The 25193-nt window shown below is 36.3% G+C and overlaps 1 protein-coding gene, 5 non-coding genes and 1 pseudogene across 8 annotated transcripts in view; all 7 read left to right on the top strand.

Moving 5' to 3' along the window:
* The first annotated feature begins 2895 nt into the window (after window positions 1-2895).
* On the top strand, window positions 2896-2968 carry trnak-cuu (transfer RNA lysine (anticodon CUU)). The gene has a single exon. It is a non-coding gene; the product is annotated as a tRNA-Lys (tRNA).
* Window positions 2969-6468: 3500 nt separating this feature from the next.
* On the top strand, window positions 6469-6542 carry trnan-guu (transfer RNA asparagine (anticodon GUU)). The gene has a single exon. It is a non-coding gene; the product is annotated as a tRNA-Asn (tRNA).
* Window positions 6543-9962: 3420 nt separating this feature from the next.
* LOC147845169 (uncharacterized) lies at window positions 9963-14432 on the top strand (annotated as a pseudogene). Its single transcript, XR_015484260.2, has 3 exons — window positions 9963-10055; window positions 10507-10617; window positions 12862-14432. The product of XR_015484260.2 is annotated as an uncharacterized LOC147845169, transcript variant X1 (transcript).
* Window positions 14433-18181: 3749 nt separating this feature from the next.
* Window positions 18182-18254, top strand: trnak-cuu (transfer RNA lysine (anticodon CUU)). Its single transcript has one exon. It is a non-coding gene; the product is annotated as a tRNA-Lys (tRNA).
* Window positions 18255-18362: 108 nt separating this feature from the next.
* Window positions 18363-18436, top strand: trnan-guu (transfer RNA asparagine (anticodon GUU)). The gene has a single exon. It is a non-coding gene; the product is annotated as a tRNA-Asn (tRNA).
* Window positions 18437-19030: 594 nt separating this feature from the next.
* On the top strand, window positions 19031-19103 carry trnak-cuu (transfer RNA lysine (anticodon CUU)). Its single transcript has one exon. It is a non-coding gene; the product is annotated as a tRNA-Lys (tRNA).
* Window positions 19104-22149: 3046 nt separating this feature from the next.
* The window catches only part of si:dkeyp-77c4.1, a 65242-nt gene continuing 62198 nt past the window's right edge, over window positions 22150-25193 (top strand). For both annotated transcript variants that reach the window (XM_087249683.2, XM_087249681.2), the window contains exon 1: window positions 22150-22226. The gene's annotated coding sequence lies outside the window, so the exon portion shown is untranslated. The remainder of the gene's footprint in view (window positions 22227-25193) is intronic.

Raw genomic sequence — 25193 nt, 5'->3', positions numbered from 1 at the left:
AATAAAAACGGAAGTATATGCTCTGGGGTTTAAAGGGTTAAAGGTGTGAGAGGTAAAAACACAGTGTAAAAATGTATTTTAACAGTAATATACTGTTAATTTACACAACGGAAATAGACTGTAAAAAAACAGTAGATTGCTGGCAACCACAGCTGCCAGTAGATTACCGTTAAATCAAGGAAAAAACAGTATTTTACTGTAAAACCAGATGCTAATTTCTTCTGTGTGTCACCGTTGTGGAGGAGAGTAGAGCCAGTGTATGAGTTAAAGATGAACAATGAACTGCTGATGTTATTCTGCATGTTTCTCTATTTAAAGATAGCGGCTGTTTAGTTGCTGATGCAGTCAGAATCTCTCTGGTGATTCCAGATTTACATGTATGTGTGCTGTTGTGAAAAATAAGACATTAGAGTTAAACCGAACTTTTCTAATTAACTAAAATAAGTTATCATTATAAGTATGCTTCTAAGCATATATAGCACATTACTTCATAAACTCATTCAGCAGTTGACCAATTTGAGGCAGTTGCTTTCAGTGAGCAAATTGAGTTCACTTGAGTATTGTGTAAATCAATGTAGTCCATGTATTTTTACAGCAACATACTGTAAAATAACAGTACATTGCTGGCAACTGCTGCTGCCAGTATTTTACTGTTTTTTAACGGGACAATTTTTAACAGTGTACAGGTGAATTGGGTAAGCTAAATTGTCTACTATATGCAAGAAAAAGAGAAAGGGGGGGGGTTTAATAGGTTTAGATTTGGAGAAGGCTTTTGACAGGGTAGAGCATGATTTTTTATTTGCAGTTCTTAAGGAGTTTGGTTTTGGGAAAATTTTAGAAAATGGATTCAAATTTTTTTATACAGATATTTGAACTTGTATTAAATGTATTTTTTTTTTTAACAGAATGTCTTCAACCAACTAGATCAATAAGGCAAGGATGTCCATTGACTGCTTTATTATACACACTGGAAGCTGAGCCACTGGGATTGGCAATAAAATCAGATAGAAGCATTAAAGGGATATAAATAGTAAACAATGACAACAGAGAAGCTGTGTATCAATACGCTGATGATACTACATCGTTGGGGATTTTAGAGCGATATTGTAAAGCATCAGGAGCTAAGGTTAATGTTGGAAAAAGTTTATGCATGAGGGTGGGAAGAGTAAAAGAAATAACACAACATATACCCTTTAAAGAAGAAAAGGAACATACAAAAATGTTGGAAATTTGGGTGGGGATGGATTCTAATAAAGCAGATATTTTAAATTGGGAGAGAGTTTTAAATGGAATTGAGAAAAGACTGAGATTTTGGAAAGCTAGAAATTTGATGTTAAAAGGAAAGTATTCATCTTAAATGCTTTAATGTTGTCAAAGGTCTGGTATGTGTTAAGTGTAACTGCGTTGCCTGAAGTATACTATGAAAAAATAAATGATGTAGTTTTAAAGTTTTTGTGGGGAAATGGAAGAGCCAAGATTGCTTATTATACTTTGATTGGGGAGGTAAAAGAAGGAGGTCTGGGACTTTTGGATAGTTTTTTTAAAAATGAAAACATTAACAATTAAGATTATTCAAAGGTTTTTGGAAGGGAAAATGGGTGTGATAATAATATTTGAAGAAATGTGGACATTTTAATATGGGATGTAATGTTTTATTGATGAAGATGAAGAAACGGATGATAGCAGGTCTGCCAAAATTTTATGTTGAGGTCTTAGAATCATGAGGGGGATTTTTAGAAAATGTGTTGATTATACCAAAAGCAAGGGCACAGATTCTAGAACAACCACTTTTACTGAATTAAACAATTTTAAGTGAAGGAAATGTTTTATATTTTAAGGAATGGTGGGACGGAGGATTAAGACAAGTTAAAGATGTATTATATGAAGTAATAAAAGGATTTGTACCATTAAAAGTAATTGTGGAGGATGGGTATAAAAGAGTTGTTAAAGCAAAATTACAAAGACAATGTCATGAGTTGAAAAAAGCAATACCAAAAGACTGCATTGAAATAATTGAAAAAAAAAAAAAGTTGGGCGATGAAGATGAATTAACAGAGACCTATTTTAAGAAGAAAAATGGAGAGATCAATGAGCTTATGTACAGTTAAGAGTTTTTACGCTATTTTTAGATAAAAGGCTTTTGTAAGACCTATAGCACTCAACTAATTAACAAAATTTTAATTATTTATTGAGACATATTCGCATATTAATATAAATGAGTAAATAAATAAAATGAATAGTATAAATGAATAAAATGGGTATTAAACAAGATATAATGACCCAAAGGTTGGTGGTTGAAGCCCACCCAGGTACACACGCACTTTGCTGCCGTACAACTGCTAACATGTGCACTGGGCATATATCCTGGGCCACATTCTGTCCAGCGTTACAAGATGAAATCAGGATTTAGTAGAACATTGTCACGGGTCGGGAAGGTATTACTGTAAACGGTGTCTAGCTCTTGAAACAGCTAGGCTAGCACAGTCGGTAAAGTATGAGACTCTCAATCTCAGGGTTGTGGGTTAGAGCCCCAAGTTGGGCGTTTCTGTTACTTTTCTCTCTCTCTCCCAGCAAACTTACATTAGGGTTCATATAGCAGACCTTTTGAGACAAAGTTCCTCGTTTTTACCACTGTAGGTGACCTTTCACTAAGTCGCTGTGGCTCAATCCGTTAGTGCGTTTGGCTGTTAACTGAAAGGTTGGTGGTTCAAGCCCACCCAGGGACGAATTAGGCATTTTGCTGACTTGCAACTGCTAACATGTGCACAGGACATAGATCCTGGGCCACATTCTGTCCAGCGTTACAAGATGAAATCAGGATTTAGCAGAAGATTGTCACGGGTAGGGAAGGTATTACTGTAAACGGTTTCTGGTTCCTAAAGGTGTTTCTCAGCAGCCCGGCTAGCTCAGTCGGTAGAGCATGAGACTCTTAATCTCAGGGTCGTGGGTTCGAGCCCCACGTTGGGCGCTCCTGTTACTTTTCTCTCTCTCTCCCAGCAAACTTACATTAGGGTTCATGTACCAGACTTTGAGACAAAGTTCTGCGTTTCTACCACTGTAGGTGACCTTTCACTAAGTCTCTGTGGCGCAATCGGTTAGCGCATTTGGCTGTTAACTGAAAGGTTGGTGGTTCAAGCCCACCCAGGGACGAATTAGGCATTTTGCTGACTTGCAACTGCTAACATGTGCACTGGACATAGATCCTGGGCCACATTCTGTCCAGCGTTACAAGATGAAATCAGGATTTAGCAGAACATTGTCACGGGTAGGGAAGGTATTACTGTAAACGGTTTCTGGTTCCTAAAAGAGCTTCTCATCAGCCCGGCTAGCTCAGTCGGTAGAGCATGAGACTCTTAATCTCAGGGTCGTGGGTTCGAGCCCTTCGTTGGGCGTTCCTGTTACTTTTCTCTCTCTCTCCCAGCAAACTTACATTATGGTTCACGTAGCAGACTTTGAGACAAAGTTACGCGTTTCTATCACTGTAGGTGACCTTTCACTAAGTCTCTGTGGCGCAATCGGTTAGCGCGTTCGGCTGTTAACTGAAAGGTTGGTGGTTGAAGCCCACCCAGGGACGAATTAGGCATTTTGCTGCCTTGCAACTACTAACACGTGCACTGGACATAGATCCTGGGCCATATTCTGTCCAGCGTTACAAGATGAAATCAGGATTTAGCAGAATATTGTCACGTTAGGGAAGGTATTACTGTTAACAGTGTCTAGTTCTAGTGGGGATTCCTTATCCGCCTGGCTAGCTCAGTCGGTAGAGCATGAGACACTTAATGTCAGGGTTGTGGGTTTGAGCCCCACGTTGGGCGTTTCTGTTACTTTTCTCTCTCTCAGCAAACTTACATTAGGGTTCATATAGCAGACCTTTTGAGACAAAGTTCCGCGTTTCTACCACTGTAGGTGACCTTTCACTAAGTCTCTGTGGCGCAATCAGTTAGCGCGTTAGGCTGTTAACTGAAAGGTTGGTGGTTGAAGCCCACCCAGGGACGAATTAGGCATTTTGCTGACTTGCAACTGCTAACATGTGCACTGGACATAGATCCTGGGCCACATTCTGTCCAGCGTTACAAGATGAAATCAGGATTTAGCAGAATATTGTCACGTTAGGGAAGGTATTACTGTTAACAGTGTCTAGTTCTAGTGGGGGCTCCTTATCCGCCTGGCTAGCTCAGTCGGTAGAGCATGAGACACTTAATGTCAGGGTAGTGGGTTTGAGCCCCACGTTGGGCATTCCTGTTACTTTTCTCTCTCTCTCCCAGCAAACTTACATTATGGTTCACGTAGCAGACTTTGAGACAAAGTTCCGCGTTTCTACCACTGTAGTTGACCTTTCACTAAGTCTCTGTGGCGCATTTGGTTAGCGCGTTAGGCTGTTAACTGAAAGGTTGGTGGTTCAAGCCCACCCAGGGACGAATTAGGCATTTTGGTGACTTGCAACTGCTAACATGTGCACCGGAAATAGATCCTGGGCCACATTCTGTCCAGCGTTACAAGATGAAATCAGGATTTAGCAGAAGATTGTCACGGGTAGGGAAGGTAGTGCTGTAAACGGTTTCTGGTTAATAAAAGAGCTTCTCATCAGCCCGGCTAGCTCAGTCGGTAGAGCATGAGACTCTTAATCTCAGAGTCGTGGGTTTGAGCCCCATGTTGGGCGTTCCTGTTACTTTTCTCTCTCTCTCCCAGCAAACTTACATTAGGGTTCATGTAGCAGACTTTGAGACAAAGTTCCGCGTTTCTACCACTGTAGGTGACCTTTCACTAAGTCTCTGTGGCGCAATCGGTTAGCGCATTCGGCTGTTAACTGAAAGATTGGTGGTTCAAGCCCACCCAGGGACGAATTAGGCATTTTGCTGCCTTGCAACTGCTAACACGTGCACTGGACATAGATCCTGGGCCACATTCTGTCCAGCGTTACAAGATGAAATCAGGATTTAGCAGAACATTGTCACGGGTAGGGAAGGTATTACTGTAAACGGTTTCTGGTTCCTAAAAGAGCTTCTCATCAGCCTGGCTAGCTCAGTCGGTAGAGCATGAGACTCTTAATCTCAGGGTCGTGGGTTTGAGCCCCACGTTGGGCGTTGTCGTTACTTTTCTCTCTCTCTCTCCCAGCAAACTTACATAAGCTTTAATGTAGCAGACTTTGAGACAAAGTTCCGCGTTTCTATCACTGTAGGTGACTTTTCACTAAGTCTCTGTGGCGCAATCGGTTAGCGCGTTCGGCCGTTAACTGAAAGGTTGGTGGTTCAAGCCCACCCAGGGATGAATTAGGCATTTTGCTGCCTTGCAACTGCTAACACGTGCACTGGACATAGATCCTGGGCCACATTCTGTCCAGCGTTACAAGATGAAATCAGGATTTAGCAGAATATTGTCACGTTAGGGAAGGTATTACTGTTAACAGTGTCTAGTTCTAGTGGGGGCTCCTTATCCGCCTGGCTAGCTCAGTCGGTAGAGCATGAGACACTTAATGTCAGGGTCGTGGGTTTGAGCCCCACGTTGGGCATTTCTGTTACTTTTCTCTCTCTCTCTCTCAGCAAACTTACATTAGGGTTCATATAGCAGACCTTTTGAGACAAAGTTCCGCGTTTCTACCACTGTAGGTGACCTTTCACCAAGTCTCTGTGGCGCAATTAGTTTGCGCGTTAGGCTGTTAACTTAAAGGTTGGTGGTTGAAGCCCACCCAGGGACGAATTAGGCATTTTGCTGACTTGCAACTGCTAACATGTGCACTGGACATAGATCCTGGGCCACATTCTGTGCAGCGTTACAAGATGAAATCAGGATTTAGCAGAACATTGTCACGGGTAGGGAAGGTATTACTGTAAACGGTTTCTGGTTCCTAAAAGAGTTTGTCATCAGCCCGGCTAGCTCAGTCGGTAGAGCATGAGACTCTTAATCTCAGAGTCGTGGGTTCGAGCCCCACGTTGGCCGTTCCTGTTACTTTTGTCTCTCTCTCCCAGCAAACTTACATTAGGGTTCATGTAGCAGACTTTGAGACAAAGTTCCGCGTTTCTACCACTGTAGGTGACCTTTCACTAAGTCTCTGTGGCGCAATCGGTTAGCGCGTTCGGCTGTTAACTGAAAGATTGGTGGTTCAAGCCCACCCAGGGACGAATTAGGCATTTTGCTGCCTTGCAACTGCTAACAAGTGCACTGGACATAGATCCTGGGCCACATTCTGTCCAGCGTTACAAGATGAAATCAGGATTTAGCAGAATATTGTCACGTTAGGGAAGGTATTACTGTTAACAGTGTCTAGTTCTAGTGGGGACTCCTTATCCGCCTGGCTAGCTCAGTCGGTAGAGCATGAGACACTTAATGTCAGGGTCGTGGGTTCGAGCCCCACGTTGGGCGTTTCTGTTACTTTTCTCTCTCTCTCTCAGCAAACTTACATAAGCTTTAATGTAGCAGACTTTGAGACAAAGTTCCGCGTTTCTATCACTGTAGGTGACTTTTCACTAAGTCTCTGTGGCGCAATCGGTTAGCGCGTTCGGCTGTTAACTGAAAGGTTGGTGGTTCAAGCCCACCCAGGGACGAATTAGGCATTTTGCTGCCTTGCAACTGCTAACACGTGCACTGGACATAGATCCTGGGCCACATTCTGGCTCGTCCTGATTTTGCCAAGTGCTAGTTGTCCTGAGACCAACATATTTTATGATGACCCAGGGACAACATCTCTATCAGCCAATCAAACGTTAATACGTCATCATTATGAGCCTCCTGCAGAGTCCGCCAAAAACGCAAATTCAAAAAAGAAAACACACCCACCCACACACAGGCAACTGCCATTTTCACCAGTGAAGAGGACAGGTGAAGAGGTGAGATCACCGGTTTTCTTCTATAAGTTTACAGAAGGAGTAATGATTGTAAAATTCATATGTGTTTATGGATTTGTCCCTTTTTTCCAGCGAAGTAAACGAGCAACGTTTAACTTTTGTTTGCATTAAGCTAGCCTAATTAGCCGTCCCTACCTAACGTTAGATTAGCGTGCTGCTCTACCGTTACTGTGATTTACTTTCTGGTATTAATTAAAACAAGCTAACAATATTTTTTTGAATATTTAAATCTAGGAAACATTATTAAACGGGACTAAACTTGCCCTCTTGCTAGTTTAGCGACCTTTTTTTCTAATCATTTGGTTTTTAGCATGTATTATGTCAATTTCATTTAAAGACACGCCAGAAATGTGGACCAAAACAGCACTAGTTTAAACACAAGACAGTAGGTTATTTGAGGTGTTAACTTAACTACTGTGAATCGCTGCAAAATTGAACTAACGTTAGTGATATAATTTAATTATTCTGTTAATTATGTTGACCTCAGGTCATGATCGCTTATATATATATATATATATATATATATATATATATATATATATATATATATATATATATATATATATATTAATCTCAGGCCATCATCACTGATTTATTAATATTATTAATACGTTAATCTCAGGTCATCATCACTGATTTATTAATTCGTTACAGGTCATCATCACTGATTTATTAATAATAATATGTCAACTTCAGGTCATCATCACTGATTTATTAATATTATTAATATGTTAACCTCAGGTCATAATCACTGATTTATTAATATTATTAATATGTTAACCTCAGGTCATCATCACTGATTTATTAATATTATTAATACGTTAACCACAGGTCATCATCACTGATTTATTAATATTATTAATGTGTTATTCTCATGTCATCATCACTGATTTATTAATATTAATAATATGTTAACCTCAGGTCATCATCACTGATTTATTATTATTATTATTCATACTTTAACCACAGGTCATCATCACTGATTTATTAATATTATTAATACATCATCATCACTGATTTATTAATATTACTAATACGTTACAGGTCATCATCACTGATTGAATAATTAATATTAATATGTTAACCTCAGGTCATCATTGATTTATTAATATTATTATTATGTTAACCACAGGTCATCAGCATTGATTTATTTATATTATTAATATGTTGACCTCAGGTCATCACTGATTTATTAATATAGTTAACATGTTAACCTGAGGTCATCACTGATTTATTAATATTATTAATATGTTAACCTCAGGTCATCATCACTGATTTATTAATATTATTAATGTGTTAACCTCAGGTCATCATCACTGATTTATTAATTATAATTTGTTAACCTCAGGTCATCATCAAGGATTTATTAATATTATTAATATGTTAACCTCAGGTCATCATCACTGATTTATTAATATTAATAATATGTTAACCTCAGGTCATCATCACTGATTTATTAATATTATTAATGTGTTAACCTCAGGTCATCATCACTGATTTATTAATTATAATTTGTTAACCTCAGGTCATCATCAAGGATTTATTAATATTATTAATATGTTAACCTCAGGTCATCATCACTGATTTATTAATATTAATAATATGTTAACCTCAGGTCATCATCACTGATTTATTATTATTATTATTCATACTTTAACCACAGGTCATCATCACTGATTTATCATCATCACTGATTTATTAATATTACTAATACGTTACAGGTCATCATCACTGATTGAATAATTAATATTAATATGTTAACCTCAGGTCATCATTGATTTATTAATATTATTATTATGTTAACCACAGGTCATCAGCATTGATTTATTTATATTATTAATATGTTGACCTCAGGTCATTACTGATTTATTAATATAGTTAACATGTTAACCTGAGGTCATCACTGATTTATTAATATTATTAATATGTTAACCTCAGGTCATCATCACTGATTTATTAATATTATTAATGTGTTAACCTCAGGTCATCATCACTGATTTATTAATTATAATTTGTTAACCTCAGGTCATCATCAAGGATTTATTAATATTATTAATACGTTAACCTCAGGTCGTCGATTTATTAATATGTTAACCCAAGGTCATCTTCACTGACTTATTAATATTAATAATACATTAACCTCAGGTCATCATCACTGATTGATTAATTAATATTAATATGTTAACCTCAGGTCATCATTGATTTATTAATATTATTAATGTGTTAACCTCAGGTCATCATCACTGATTTATTAATATTATTAATATGTTAACCTCAGGTCATCATCACTGATTTATTAATATTATTAATATGTTAACCACAGGTCATCATCACTGATTTATTAATATTATTAACATGTTGACCTCAGGTCATCACTGATTTATTCATATTATTAACATGTTAACCTCAGGTCATCACTGATTTATTAATATAATTAACATGTTAACCTCAGGTCATCACTGATTTATTAATATTATTAATGTGTTAACCTCAGGTCATCATCACTGATTTATTAATTTTAATTTGTTAACCTCAGGTCATCACGGATTTAGTAATATTATTCATATGTTAACCTCAGGTCATCATCACTGATTTATTAATATTATTATTACGTTAACCACAGGTCTTAATCTCTGATTTATTAATATTATTAATACGTTAACCTCAGCTCGTCGATTTATTAATATTATTAATATGTTAACCTCAGGTCATCATCACTGATTTATTAATATTATTAATACGTTAACCACAGGTTATCATCGCTGATTTATTAATATCATTAATACAATAAACTCAGGTCATCATCATTGATTTATTAATATACTGGTCATCATCACTGATTTATTAATATTATTAATATGCTAACCTCAGGTCATCATCACTGATTTATTAATAATACGTTAACCTCAGGTCATCAATGTTAATATTGTGGATTTTTACTTTATATTAGCAAATTCGGGTCAAAATTGGTATTTGCTAGATGTTGATTTCATGCATTGCATAAATAGTTTTTTTCTAGAGAAGGTAAATAACAGTAAACAACAAAATGCATTCTTTGGAGAGCAAACATTTGTAATATTTTGTATTTGTTTTCTCTATCTTAAAGTTTTTTTTAGGTGTTTTATGGTTGATAAAGACCAGGCTGAAGTCAATGCCATCCGTAAGGTGTTCAACGAGTCAGACATTCTCCTTTGTTGGTACCATGTAACGCAAGTAAGTACTAAGTTAAGATACTGCTTTTGTTTTTCCTCATTTTATAGATTCATATTCTATTTTTATCAACTGTCATATTAATATTTTTTTATGTAAATCTCTAACAGTATTACCATTCACATTTTTTTTTATCTTCAGTTGCTAATGAATCAGTGGATTGAGCTTAAGCTTATTTCACATTGCAACATGTCACACAACATACTGTAATATTACTTGACATTATCTGGGTATTATTGTGTGTTTATGTCAGTCATCGATGCACTTAAGCAAAAAAAAAAAGTTCAAACTTTTACTGAGCTATAGCAATAACATATATTGTTTTTACTTTGATTTGAGTACCCCTTAACTTGAAGCTTATAATACTTGATCCTAATAATGTCGAATGTGTCATGGAAGTTCTGACCATATTAAATATGTTGTGTTACGTTTTTCCACCATTTATTACACACAGGCAGTAACTCGTTGGCTGTCAATATCTGAATCTGGTGTGAGTGGACCTGAAAAGGCAGATTGAAGAGCGCACATCATACAGTTTATGTCAGAGATGAAATGCTGTTCAAAGGTGTGTTGCTATTTGTTTTAGGGTGCTTTCACACCTACACTTTTGTTTCAGAACCTGTCTTGTTTGCCCAGTTAGCGCGGTTCGTTTGGCATATGTGAACAAGGCAATTGCGCTCTATTCCACGCCAAAGTAATCGCTCCGAGACCGCCTTAGTGAGGCTCGATTGAAACGAACCCTGGAGCGGTTCGATTGCAGTGAGAAAGCGATCCGATCCGAGCGCGGTTATTACAGTGTTTTATGGATATGTAATAGGCTTACGGCTATATGAAGAGGGAATTATGAGTAGGGTGGGAAGTTTCGCGAGTCTCCGGATGCCCGAAAACGAGTGATGACCTCCCCGTAATCTCGCATCACCCTCCCGGTCCTCAAATAGGCATCGTCGCGCACCCTTCTCACCCCTCCCCACCGCATCTCTCCTCAGACACGTCGCGCGTGCGCGCCTTGTCAATCACCACCAAACCACCACCTCCCCCTGACAGCTGAGCGGAACGCTGCAAAATAAACCCCAGCACTCTGACCAATGCGAGGAGAGTTTACTCGCACGTGACTTGTTTTAGCTCTTTTGGTCCGATTAGAAATTTTGCAGTGTGAAAGTGAACCGCTCCTAGAGCAAAGAGCAACAATGTTAACATTTTTAATCTCTTTTTCGGAACAACTAAATCCATTCACAGGTGTGAAAGCACCCTTATAGTACAACTGTATGTTCTAATGTGTCATTCTACTTTGGTAACAAGCTTGTAACATGCATTACTAATATGTGAAAAAATTATGTTAATGACAGCTAATATAAAATGGTAACCCACATACAGTATGAAGAGTTCAGATGCAAAAGCCTCTAAGTCAGGTCTCAAACTGCCGACCCTCAAACCATTTGCGCCCCTGCCTCCTCCATCCGGCCCACAACTGACATCAAAAATATAATGATATTCAGCCCATCAAAACATATATTTTTGAATCGCTATCATTGTTGTGCTATCACATACTTCTGGTTTTGACTCCCCACCTACTGAACATTTAAAGTTACATTTTAAGTGACAGGGTTACTTTCGATTTCTCTCAGTGTGCGGTCAAGAGTAACACATGCAGATTATTTCCGGGGCTGATTTAAACATTGAAAAATATGTCCGCAAGCGCTCTATTTTTGTAAATATTCAAGGGTCATTTGATTATAATCCGTTTTATACCCCCTGTACTTTGTTGTACAAACACCTTTTTATGGCTTACACATGTTTGTGTAAATATGATAGTTTTGCTTATATTCGATTCAAAAGGTATCATGAATAGATTTTCCTCATATACATATTAAGATTTGGATAAATGTGCATTAGTAAAATTTTACTGTTGGCTGTATTGAACATGTTAAAGTAAATATGAATATGTACATCCTTATCCCCTCTTTATTTTATTTTTACCAAAAAGAATGATATTGAGAAGAACGATTGCCAGCAACGTCAATAAAGTTACCCAAACTACATTCTACTGTCGTACGCTGAAAATGTGCATATTTTCCAGCCTTTATTGTTTATGCTGTTATTTAACTTTAAAGGCAATGAAAAAAAAAAAAACACCTTACTATAAAAGTTCAATTACAGAACCTACACACAGGAGCTGTAGAAAAAAATTCTGGCCTCTTCTCACTTACACAATTACTCTCCTTCAAAAATGAATTTATGCTGCTTATCAACTGTGTTCAGAAGTAAACTAGGCTAGGTGTGCAGAGTTTCATAGATTAACTTTACATATTTTACACACATTTGTAAGCATTCCATTTATATTAACAACCTTAATTAATACCTTTTTAGGTCAGTTTAAAGTACATTTTACAGCATGAGCTAAATGTTTTTGTTTTAAATAAAGATATATTTTAATTCTGTTCTGAATAACATTTCAGATCATGGATCTTACATAGTCCAAAAGGAATTGATTAAATTTATAATAATTTGATTAAATGTGAAACAATGATTTTATAATTTATGATAACTTTGCAACGTTTCTTTTTTGTTATAAACATGGATTGTTTGGTGGGTCTGTTTTAGTTACTGCAAATAGTATTATGTTATGTTGTTTTATCCAGTCATAGACCTACAGTGATTTAGACAGTATAAGAACAATAAAGATTCTCAGAAGATTTACCATACACACTGGGGTATATGTCTGTGTGAAGTATTATTTAATGACCTAAAAATCTACAGCAGTTTTTATGCTAACATCATGAAACATGATTTTCCTTGTCAATTTTTACAGGCACAAGAATTTAAGGAAAAGGCTGAGATGTTTCACTGCCAGTATAGGAACTTCAAATATGTCTGCAAGTACTTCAGGAACAACTGGGAGACAATTGGTCATCTGTGGTCTAACTTTGGAAGATGCTATAAACAGAGACTCTGACACAAACAGGGTGAAGTGTTGGCAGGTGTGCTCACCAGTTTAATATTTGATCTGCTATAGTTAGAAATCAGACTATTATATCTTTTAAACGTAACGCCTGTTTCACACCGCAAGCATCAGCGGCGCGTGTTTTTTTGGCATCCATGTTAACAGATTAGAACTTTCATACCGCACGCAGCAGCAGCGCGTCAGCGAGCCGTGAGCATCGCTGAAGCAGCAGTGCAGCGATAGCGCTGCTCAAGCTCAATTAAAGTGACAGTGCATTGATAATGACCTAAATACATTGAATAACAGAAAAAAGTAACAATTTTACCCAATAAATGTCAATAATATAAACTGATTTACATATAGTCAATCAAATGAACTTAAACTAATAAAAACTGCAACAAAACTTTATTTCGGCTCGAACTACAAAACCAATAGTAAAACAGTTTTAGTATCAGTTTTGTTGGAGAGGGGAAGTGATTTACGGGAATTGTAGTCCATAGCAAAGTGTATTGTGGGTAGTGTAGTTGGACACGCATGCTGGATGATGTGAACTCGCTGTGTGCTGTGCTACTTAAGCAGAGGAAGAAAGCTTTATTCGGCTTTGCTTTGTTCGCTCAAGTTATTTCACCTGGGAGCTGTTTGCACTGTGAACCTGACAACACGAAAATAAGTAAAAGAAGGGCATGCATTGATCACTTTTATCCGTCTCATCCTTTGCACGAGCATAAATTAACATGCAGTTACTCTGCCGCTGGACATTACTGAAGTGGATTATGTATAAATATCATTATAACTACTGTATAGATATTATAACTATAGGCTTACAACATCCTGTCAATCAAAAACCAAATATCACTGGCGATTGTCTTCTGACGTACTCCTCAGAGTTTGAGAAGCATACAGTACTGTTTGATCTATAAAATTTGTAAAATAAAGATTTGCGGGTTAAAGAAACAGCAAAGGAGGAGGTTGCCGTTGGTCTTGTTGCAGATAAAAAGTTTGAAAAGTGTATTTGTATATAGAGAGACATAAGTAACTAGATAGAATAGACAGCGATATGTTGATCTCTGCAGCAGCTAACTGAGTAATCCGCGTACGAAGAACTGACCCTAGATGTCAGTTTTGCTATTAAATCAAGAAGAAAACGCAAAGAAAACAAAAGTTTTTTTTAATTTTATTTTGTACAGTATATCTGATATCAGTTTAGAACATAACATTTACAATAGAACAACTGTCTAAAATGAAATAAAATTCTAATTGTAAAAACGTAATCTGAGTTTTGTTTTTGTTTACCACCTTAGTTGTGTACTAAGCTTATTTCAGGCAGTCCTCTAGAAAGGAAGAAGAAAACATCAACTGCAAGAGGTTCCAAGAAATGAGTTGCCAAATCAAAGCATGATTCAGGGCCCAGGTTTTGCACATTTATCTTGTTCAATGCTCCTCCTGAAAAACAAACAAACAATAATGTTACTTGCAATCACAAGTTACTTTTTTTTTTTTACTTTTCCATGCCATAAGAGAGTTTGTGCTGCTGGGCCTAGTAAATCTGAAATGGTTTTACACAAAACTAAAATCTAGAAGCTCAATCCTTAAAATGTGTTTAAAATTTCAGCTTTAAACAGACTTAAAGAGTTTATTAGGTTTTAAAGAGTTAAGGAAGTCTGAACAAAATATTTATTGATTGTTTTTATGTAAACACACACACACACACACACACACACACACATATATATATATGATTTTTAAAAGATGATTTTAATAAATCCGAGATGACCTGAAGTTAACGTACTAATAATATTACAAATCAGTGATGATGACCTGAGGTTAACATATTAATAAATCAGTGATGATGACATGAGGTTAAGATATTAATAAATCTGTAATAATGATGTATTAATAATATTAATAAATCAGTGATGATGACCTGAGGTTAACATGTTAATAATATTAACAAATCAGTGATGATGACCTGAGGTTAACATATTAATAAATCAGTGATGATGACGTATTAATAATATTAATAAATCAGTGATGATGACCTGAGGTTAACATGTTAATAATATTAATAAATCAGTGATGATGACCTGAGGTTAACATATTAATAATATTAATAAATCAGTGATGATGACCTGAGGTTAACATATTAATAAATCAGTGATGATGACCTGAGGTTAACTTGTTAATAATATTAACAAATCAGTGATGATGACCTGAGGTTAAGATATTATTAATATTAATAAATCAGTGATGATGACCTGAGGTTAACATATTAAATATATTAATAAATCTGTGATGATGACCTGAGGTTAAGATATTATTAATATTATTAAATCAGTGATGATGACCTGAGGTTAACATATTAATAATATTAATAAATCAGTGATGATGACCTGAGGTTAAGATATTAATAATATTAATAAATCAGTGATGATGACCTGAGGTTAACATATTAATAAATCAGTGATGATGACGTGTTAATAATAATTATAAATCAGTGATGATGACCTGAGGTTAACATGTTTATAATATTAATAAATCAGAGATGATGGCCTGAGGTTAACATATTAATAATATTAATAAATCAGTGATGATGACCTGAGGTTAACATATTAATATTATTAATAAATCAGTGAGGATGACCTGAGGTTAACATATTAATAATATTAATAAATCAGTGATGATGACCTGAGGTTAACCTATTAATAAATCAGTGATGATGACCTGAGGTTAAGATATTATTAATATTAATAAATCAGTGATGATGACCTGAGGTTAACATATTAATAAATCAGTGATGATGACGTATTAATAATATTAATAAATCAGTGATGATGGCCTGAGGTTAACAAATTATTAATAAATCAGTGATGATGATCTGAGGTTAAAGTATTAATAATATTAATAAATTAGCTATGATGACCTGAGGTTAACATATTAATAATATTAATAAATCAATTATCATGACCTGTGGTTAACGTATTTATAATATTAATAAATCAGTGATGATGACCTGAGGTTAACATATTAATAAATCAGTGATAATGACCTGATGTTAAGATATTAATAATATTAATAAATCCATGATGATGACCTGAGGTTAAGATATTAACAATATTAATAAATCAGCGATGATGACCTGAGGTTAAGATATAAATAATATTAATAAATCAGTGATGATGACCTGAGGTTAAGATATTAACAATATTAATAAATCAGCGATGATGACCTGAGGTTAACATATTAATAATATTAATAAATCAGTGATGATGACCTGTGGTTAACATGTTATCATTAATAAATCAGTGATTATGACCTGTGGTTAACGTATTAATAATATTAATAAATCAGTGATGATGACCTGAGGTTAACATATTATTATTATTATTAATAATAAATCAGTGATAATAACTTGAGGTTAACATATTAATAAATCAGTGATGATGACTTGAGGTTAACACATTAATAATATTAATAAATCAGCGATGATGACCTGAGGATAACATATTAATAATATTAATAAATCAGTGATGATGACCTGAGGTTAACATATTAATAAATCAGTGATGATGACGTATTAATAATATTAATAAATCAGTGATGATGACCTGAGGTTAACATATTATTAATAAATCAGTGATGATGACCTGAGGTTAACATATTAATAATATTAATAAATCAGTGATGATGACCTGAGGTTAACATATTCATAATTTTAATAAATCAGTCATGATGACCTGAGGTTAACATATTAATAATATTAATAAATCAGCGATGATGACCTGAGGTTAACATATTAATAATATTAATAAATCAGTGATGATGACCTGAGGTTAACATATTATTAATAAATCAGTGATGATGACCTGAGGTTAACATATTAATAATATTAATAAATCAGCGATGATGACCTGAGGTTAACATATTAATAATATTAATAAATCAGTGATGATGACCTGAGGTTAACATATTAATAATATTAATAAATCAGTGATGATGACCTGAGTTTAACATATTAAATATATTAATAAATTAGTGATGATGACCTGAGGTTAACATATTAATAAATCAGTGATGATGACCTGAGTTTAACATAATAATAATATTAATAAATCAGTGATTATGACCTGAGGTTAACATATTAATAATATTAATAAATCAGTGATGATGACCTGAGGTTAACATATTAAATATATTAATAAATCAGTGATGATGACCTGAGGTTAACATATTAAATATATTAATAAATCAGTGATGATGACCTGAGTTTAACATATTAAATATATTAATAAATTAGTGATGATGACCTGAGGTTAACATATTAATAAATCAGTGATGATGACCTGAGGTAAAAAATATAAATGATATTAATAAACCTGTGATGATGCCAACATATTTAACAGAATAAATAATGAAATCATTGCAGCGATTCACAGTAGTTAAGTTAACACCTCAAATAACCTACTGTCTTGTGTTTAAACTAGTGCTGTTTTGGTCCACATTTCTGGCGTGTCTTTAAATGAAATTGACATAATACATGCTAAAAACCGAATTATTAGAAAAAAGGTCGCTAAATTAGCAAGAGGGCAAGTTTAGTCGCGTTTAATAACGTTTGCTAGATTTAAATATTCAAAAAAATACTGTTAGCTTGTTTTAATTAATACCAGAAAGTAAGTAACAGTAACGGTAGAGCAGCACGCTAATCTAACGTTAGGTAGGGACGGCTAATTAGGCTAACTTAATGCAAACAAAAGTTAAACGTTGCTCGTTCACTTCGCTGGAAAAAAGGGACAAATCCATAAACACATATGAATTTTACAATCATTACTCCTTCTGTAAACTTATAGAAGAAAACCGGTGATCTCACCTCTTCACCTGTCCTCTTCACTGGTGAAAATGGCAGTTGCCTGTGTGTGGGTGGGTGTGTTTTCTTTTTTGAATTTGCGTTTTTGGCGGACTCTGCAGGAGGCTCATAATGATGACGTATTAACGTTTGATTGGCTGATAGAGATGTTGTCCCTGGGTCATCATAAAATATGTTGGTCTCAGGACAACTAGCACTTGGCAAAATCAGGACGAGCCACATTCTGTCCAGCGTTACAAGATGAAATCAGGATTTAGCAGAACATTGTCACGGGTAGGGAAGGTATTACTGTAAACGGTTTCTGGTTCCTAAAAGAGCTTCTCATCAGCCCGGCTAGCTCAGTCGGTAGAGCATGAGACTCTTAATCTCAGGGTCGTGGGTTCGAGCCCCACGTTGGGCGTTCCTGTTACTTTTCTCTCTCTCTCCCAGCAAACTTACATTATGGTTCACGTAGCAGACTTTGAGACAAAGTTACGCGTTTCTATCACTGTAGGTGACCTTTCACTAAGTCTCTGTGGCGCAATCGGTTAGCGCGTTCGGCTGTTAACTGAAAGGTTGGTGGTTCAAGCCCACCCAGGGACGAATTAGGCATTTTGCTGCCTTGCAACTGCTAACACGTGCACTGGACATAGATCCTGGGCCACATTCTGTCCAGCGTTACAAGATGAAATCAGGATTTAGCAGAATATTGTCACGTTAGGGAAGGTATTACTTTTAACAGTGTCTAGTTCTAGTGGGGACTCCTTATCCGCCTGGCTAGCTCAGTCGGTAGAGCATGAGACACTTAATGTCAGGGTCGTGGGTTTGAGCCCCACGTTGGGCGTTTCTGTTACTTTTCTCTCTCTCTCTCAGCAAACTTACATTAGGGTTCATATAGCAGACCTTTTGAGACAAAGTTCCGCGTTTCTACCACTGTAGGTGACCTTTCACTAAGTCTCTGTGGCGCAATCAGTTAGCGCGTTAGGCTGTTAACTGAAAGGTTGGTGGTTGAAGCCCACCCAGGGACGAATTAGGCATTTTGCTGCCTTGCAACTGCTAACATGTGCACTGGACATAGATCCTGGGCCACATTCTGTCCAGCGTTACAAGATGAAATCAGGATTTAGCAGAACATTGTCACGGGTAGGGAAGGTATTACTGTAAACGGTTTCTGGTTCCTAAAAGAGCTTCTCATCAGCCCGGCTAGCTCAGTCGGTAGAGCATGAGACTCTTAATCTCAGGGTCGTGGGTTCGAGCCCCACGTTGGGCGTTCTTGTTACTTTTCTCTCTCTCTCCCAGCAAACTTACATAAGCTTTAATGTAGCAGACTTTGAGACAAAGTTCCGCGTTTCTATCACTGTAGGTGACTTGTCACTAAGTCTCTGTGGCGCAATCGGTTAGCGCGTTCGGCCGTTAACTGAAAGGTTGGTGGTTCAAGCCCACCCAGGGACGAATTAGGCATTTTGCTGCCTTGCAACTGCTAACACGTGCACTGGACATAGATCCTGGGCCACATTCTGTCCAGCGTTACAAGATGAAATCAGGATTTAGCAGAATATTGTCACGTTAGGGAAGGTATTACTGTTAACAGTGTCTAGTTCTAGTGGGGGCTCCTTATCCGCCTGGCTAGCTCAGTCGGTAGAGCATGAGACACTTAATGTCAGGGTCGTGGGTTTGAGCCCCACGTTGGGCATTTCTGTTACTTTTCTCTCTCTCTCTCAGCAAACTTACATTAGGGTTCATATAGCAGACCTTTTGAGACAAAGTTCCGCGTTTCTACCACTGTAGGTGACCTTTCACCAAGTCTCTGTGGCGCAATCAGTTAGCGCGTTAGGCTGTTAACTTAAAGGTTGGTGGTTGAAGCCCACCCAGGGACGAATTAGGCATTTTGCTGACTTGCAACTGCTAACATGTGCACTGGACATAGATCCTGGGCCACATTCTGTCCAGCGTTACAAGATGAAATCAGGATTTAGCAGAAGATTGTCACAGGTAGGAAAGGTATTACTGTTAACAGTGTCTAGTTTTAATGGGAACTCCTCATCCGCCTGGCTAGCTCAGTCGGTAGAGCATGAGACTCTTAATGTCCGGGTCGCGGGTTCGAGCCCCACGTTGGGCATTTCTGTTACTTTTCTCTCTCTCTCTCAGCAAGATTACATTAGGGTTCATATAGCAGATCTTTTGAGACAAAGTTCCGCGTTTCTACCACTGTAGGTGACTTTTCACTAAGTCTCTGTGGCGCAATCGGTTAGCGCTTTCGGCTGTTAACTGAAAGGTTGGTGGTTCAAGCCCACCCAGGGACGGATCAATTTTGCTGCCTTGCAACTGCTAACACGTGCACTGGACAAAGATCCTGGGCCACATTCTGTCCAGCGTTACAAGATGAAATCAGGATTTAGCAGAACATTGTCATGGGTAGGGAAGGTATCACAGTTAACAGTGTCTAGACAAAGTTCCGCGTTTCTACCACTGTAGGTGACCATTCCCTAAGTCTCTGTGGCAACATTATGAAGCTGTAGGCCCCGAGACCCAACCGCACGCTCAGACCTGCTCGCTCAGACCAGCACTTCCAGACCTATCGTTTTCTCAGACAGTGCCACCTGCTGTTGGAAAAATTGCCTAACCTGAATTTATTGATTTATAAATTACACTATTTTTCTACTCTAAATTATTGCACTATGATTGAATACATTATTATATAAAATATTAAACATACTAGATTATGATTTAATGCATTAAGTCTGTTGTATTTTAATTAACTGTATTTGTAAATAGATATTGTTCAGTTACTTAAATATTTTCAGTCATTTATTGTTTTTGTTGTTGTTTTTTGTTTTTAGATCATTAAGGATTTATCAAACTCTTTAGTATTGAGTTGAGGGAATGAACATTATCTTATTATTCACAGAATAAATGATAGTACTCTGAGTAATTTTCTCACACCAAACTTTATTTTTTTATAAATTTTCATGAGGTCCTACAAGTCATCGAGCTGTAAAAAATGCAGAGAAAAATTGTGAAAAACAATACTTGGATTAATAATGTATTTATTACATATAAAATAAAATGCTTTAAATTCTTGTTGGGGAGATTTTTCATTTCTCGAGCAATTCTTCTGTTAAATTTCTCAACTTCACTAAAAAAAAATAAATGCTGTTGTCAGAAATTAGTTTTGTCTTGCTTGTCCACCAAACATAGACCAGCATCACCAGCAATACTAAGCTGGTAGACAAGCATGACCAGCAAGCCGAAGCTGGTCTACCAGCATAACCAGCAAGACCAAGCTGGTAGACCAGCATGACCAGCAAGACCAAGCTGGTAGACTAGCCTGACCAGCAAGCCGAAGCTGGTCTACCAGCAAGACCAAGCTTATCTACCAGCTTCACCAGCAAGACCAAGCTGGTCTACCAGCATCACCAGCAAGACCAATCTGGTCCACCAGCATCACCAGCAAGACCAAGCTGGTCTACCAGCAAGACCAAGCTGGTCAACCAGCAAAACCAAGCTGGTCTACCAGCATCACCAGCAAGACCAAGCTGGTAAACCAGCTAAACCAGCATTGACCAGCATAGACCAGCATGAAAATCATGCTGGTCTTTGCTGGTTTTTTCAGCAGGGAAGGTATTCCACCACAGCAGAATGAGTATGTTTTACACAGCGGATCCCCGTCCAGGCGCAACCCAGTACTAGGAAACACCCATACACAAACACATTCACACACAGACCTTCAGGGTAAATTAATTAAATCTGAATAAGTCAAAACTATAATAAAGATACAGACAGGGAGTATGAGACAGGAACACTGGGATATAAATGACTCAGGAAGACATCTGTATACAATCCAATGGTAAATCTGTGAAGGAAGAGAAATGGGGAATAATCGGAGTGAGGAAATGATCGTAACCGCTTCAGAATAGCACATACAGGACTAAACAAGACACTGTGTTTATAGTGAAGCACACACATGATTTATACTCACATTGTAACCAGCATGAAACATGTGCAGCATGTGATAACAGAATGTCAAGATTATCAATACAAAAGACAAATATTAAGAGAAGTATTTATTAGATATAATCTTACATTTACTCTGAAAATATAATAGAGTCAACATATGGAAGGTACAATAATATATGTCTGAAAGAATCTGGTCTGTTAGAAAGAATTTACAATTTTAACCGGATTTCTTTGTTTAATCAGCGATTTATTTCCCTTGAATTTATGGTGAGATTTTCCCCGTCTCTCTGCATGTTAGAATCAGCCAGTCCAGCAGGAGGCGGTAAAGCACATTATAGTTTGACAACCGCCAAAATACTGAAGAAGTTGACAAACCGAAAGCGTCAAAGAGCTCACATCGTGTTCCTGCTGCAAAAGAGCATCTGTACTTCTGCATGTGAGTTTAACACTTCTACATTACGCTGATTTGTGAAGATGATAAATGGGTTTATATGTGTATAAGCGTGATTTTTAGCACTGTCTGCTCTTGAAGCTCAAAGCCTAAAACACCGATTAAACACAGTCCAAACATGGTCATTTGAACAATATAATGGGTTATTTTCTATCTCTTAAAAGTGTTTGTGCTCTTCTGTATCAGGTTGACTCGAAAATTTCACATCATTTAGCACAAAATAAACTTAAAACAGTCAGGAAATCGAAAGTGAAAGCAGAGCTTTCGTTAACCGGAAGAGTGCGGATGATCCTTAAACTGCAATAACAGTCCCCATCATTTCTTCCTCAAGCAAATGTGTAAATATTAGATATGTTCAGCAATTTTGTTAATTGCATTGGCATATTTATCTGATGTTTTCCCAGCTTGCAGTAGTCGATCAAAAAGCTATTTAGTTTCTTATGACTGTATGCCCAACAAACACACAACGTTGCCTCAACGTAGCGACCTTCCTACAACGTTGTACCAACATTGCAAAAAGGTTGAGGATTCTACGTTGTTTCTAAAGGTTGTCACAACGATGTCATAAGGTTGCCATTTAAACATCATGAGGGTCGCATGCTTTAGGTTGTGCTTAGGTGGCGTGGACGACCACTGTACAACATTTACTGGTCACAGCTGAATCAGTTTAAATTTCAACAAGCCGTCGTCTCATTCATCAACGACCGAGGAGACGTGAGTATTGCTTTATTTCTTCATGCTAAATAAGATACATAAATCGTGAATATTCAAACAAACCTATGATTTCGACAACAATCTGTTCCAACATTACACACACACAAAAGCCGTAATGAAGATATTACTAGCGAGTAACATTTCGGCATTCCGTTAACGGACGGCAACAACATTAAAATCATTATGTTAAATCTCTCGATAAAACATTTCCTGATTATTTACCTACGCCTTGTCTTTAGTCAAATGGACAATAATGTTTTTGAAGTTCAGTTTTTTCCATATCCATCGTGATCAGTTAGTATGATACTTCATCACACGAGCCGACCCACTTTTTACAAAACACACAAAATAACTTTTAAAAACAAAACATCTATGTGCAGATTGCGTCCCGTTAAAGGAACAGTTCACTCAAAAATGAAATGTACTCACGAATTATTTGCCCTGTAAATAATAAGTGATTCCAAACCTTTGTTTCTTTATTCTGTTGAACACTAAAGACTGTAAGCATTTGCTTTCATGGTAGGAAAACACTATGGAATTAAATAGTTACAGTTTTCCAGCTTTATTTAATATATCTTCTTTATTGTTTAGCAGAAAAAAAAGCTAAATAAGTTTAGAACAAATAAAGAATGAGGCTAAAATGGCAGAATTGTCAGTTTTGGGTGAGCTATCCCTATAAGTTAAAGTATATAAATTGAGGTTCATATGCCTAATTAATATAGATAGTAATTAAAAGGTCTGCTAGTCTAAATTTCTATTTTGATTGGTCTTTTGATGTTTTATTTAAAACCCACTCTTCTCTTTGCTCAACAGGCTATTTTTACATGGAGGTAATCTTCTATTGATAATTTCTGGATTTTAATTATGCGTAAGTTGCATGAAACTATTGTTTAATCACTCACTGTTGTTTTCAAATTACTTATGTAACTTGTCTTTCAGAATTTTTTCAGCTGTTGCATTCACCTCAGATCAGTGTTGCTGTAATTCCTGATGGAAAGAAGAATTGAATGAGGTAAGAAGTATACTATTCTATTTACTATTAAATGTAGTTATGTTACCTAAAACCGCATGTCCATAATGTGGAAAATAGATCATGCTTATGAAAAATTACTTTATTATTTTGTACAGCTGTTATTGAAATGACACTAAGTTTAACATTTCATTAACAGCGAGCAACGCCACAACTACAGGACCTCTTCTTTCTCTTCTCATAATTTACAGTAAATAAGTATTCGGAGACTAACTCTGACTTCTGTTAACTCAAACCTGTTTTCCCTGTATCTCTAAATTTATTTAATTGTTTGTAATTTTGGTATATAATATATTATTAAAACATTAAAATAAAGTAGGCTACATAATTACTCTGGAGATTTTATATGTAATGAAATTACAATAAATGTCTGAAACTTCAATAACTTGCTAGTCATAGTCATTTCCTGTGTAGTGCTGTTGTGTCAAGCTCTGATCTGTCCTCTCTTGTTCACTGCCTATTTTGACTTTTGTCTGCTGTGGATCTCTGAAGCTGGATTATCCGTTGAATTTGTTTTTTCCTCTGACTGCTTTCTCCATACCAACAACTACGACTGGTCTTCAGCTGCGCTCCCCGGTCTGCTGTATTCTCCAGTCCAGAGCTTCACTGCCCAGTGTTTGAATTTTAATTTATATATTTATTTATATATTTATTTACATTTTAATGATTTCTTGTTTACTTTTCTTGTTTGTTTACCCTTTAGTTTAATTATATATATATATATATATATATATATATATATATATATATATATATATATATATATATATATATATATATATATATATATATAATCTGAACTTTATTTTATACTGTTTGCTTATAATTAGATACTGTATGTGTACTGTATGTATTAAATGTTGTGAAATATATAATAAAAAGTTTGATTATATTCATTTGTGTGGCATTTTTACACTTTAAAGTTTACACATGCAGTTTTTAAATTAAATAGGAAAAATAAATGAACAATATTTCATATTAAGCAATACTGGAAAAGAATTGCTGCTTATCCTGTATTCTAGGCAGTAATGATAAACTGCCACAAAAAAATATCAATACAAGTAGTAAGAACGCCGCCTCGTGGTTGCTGAATGTCGCACGACAACGTTGCTACAGCCTTCTCACGTCTTACATTTCTACGTTGTGACAATGTAGCGAGCACGTAAGCGGCAACGTTGCCTTTGAAAAAATACAACGTTGTGCAGACA

Source organism: Danio rerio, chromosome 4, assembly GCF_052040795.2.
Source record: "Danio rerio strain M-AB ecotype USA chromosome 4, GRCz13ab, whole genome shotgun sequence".
Classification (NCBI taxonomy): Eukaryota; Metazoa; Chordata; class Actinopteri; order Cypriniformes; family Danionidae; genus Danio; species Danio rerio.
Note: the sequence above shows the minus strand (reverse complement) of the source record. Positions and strands in the feature narration are given on the sequence as shown.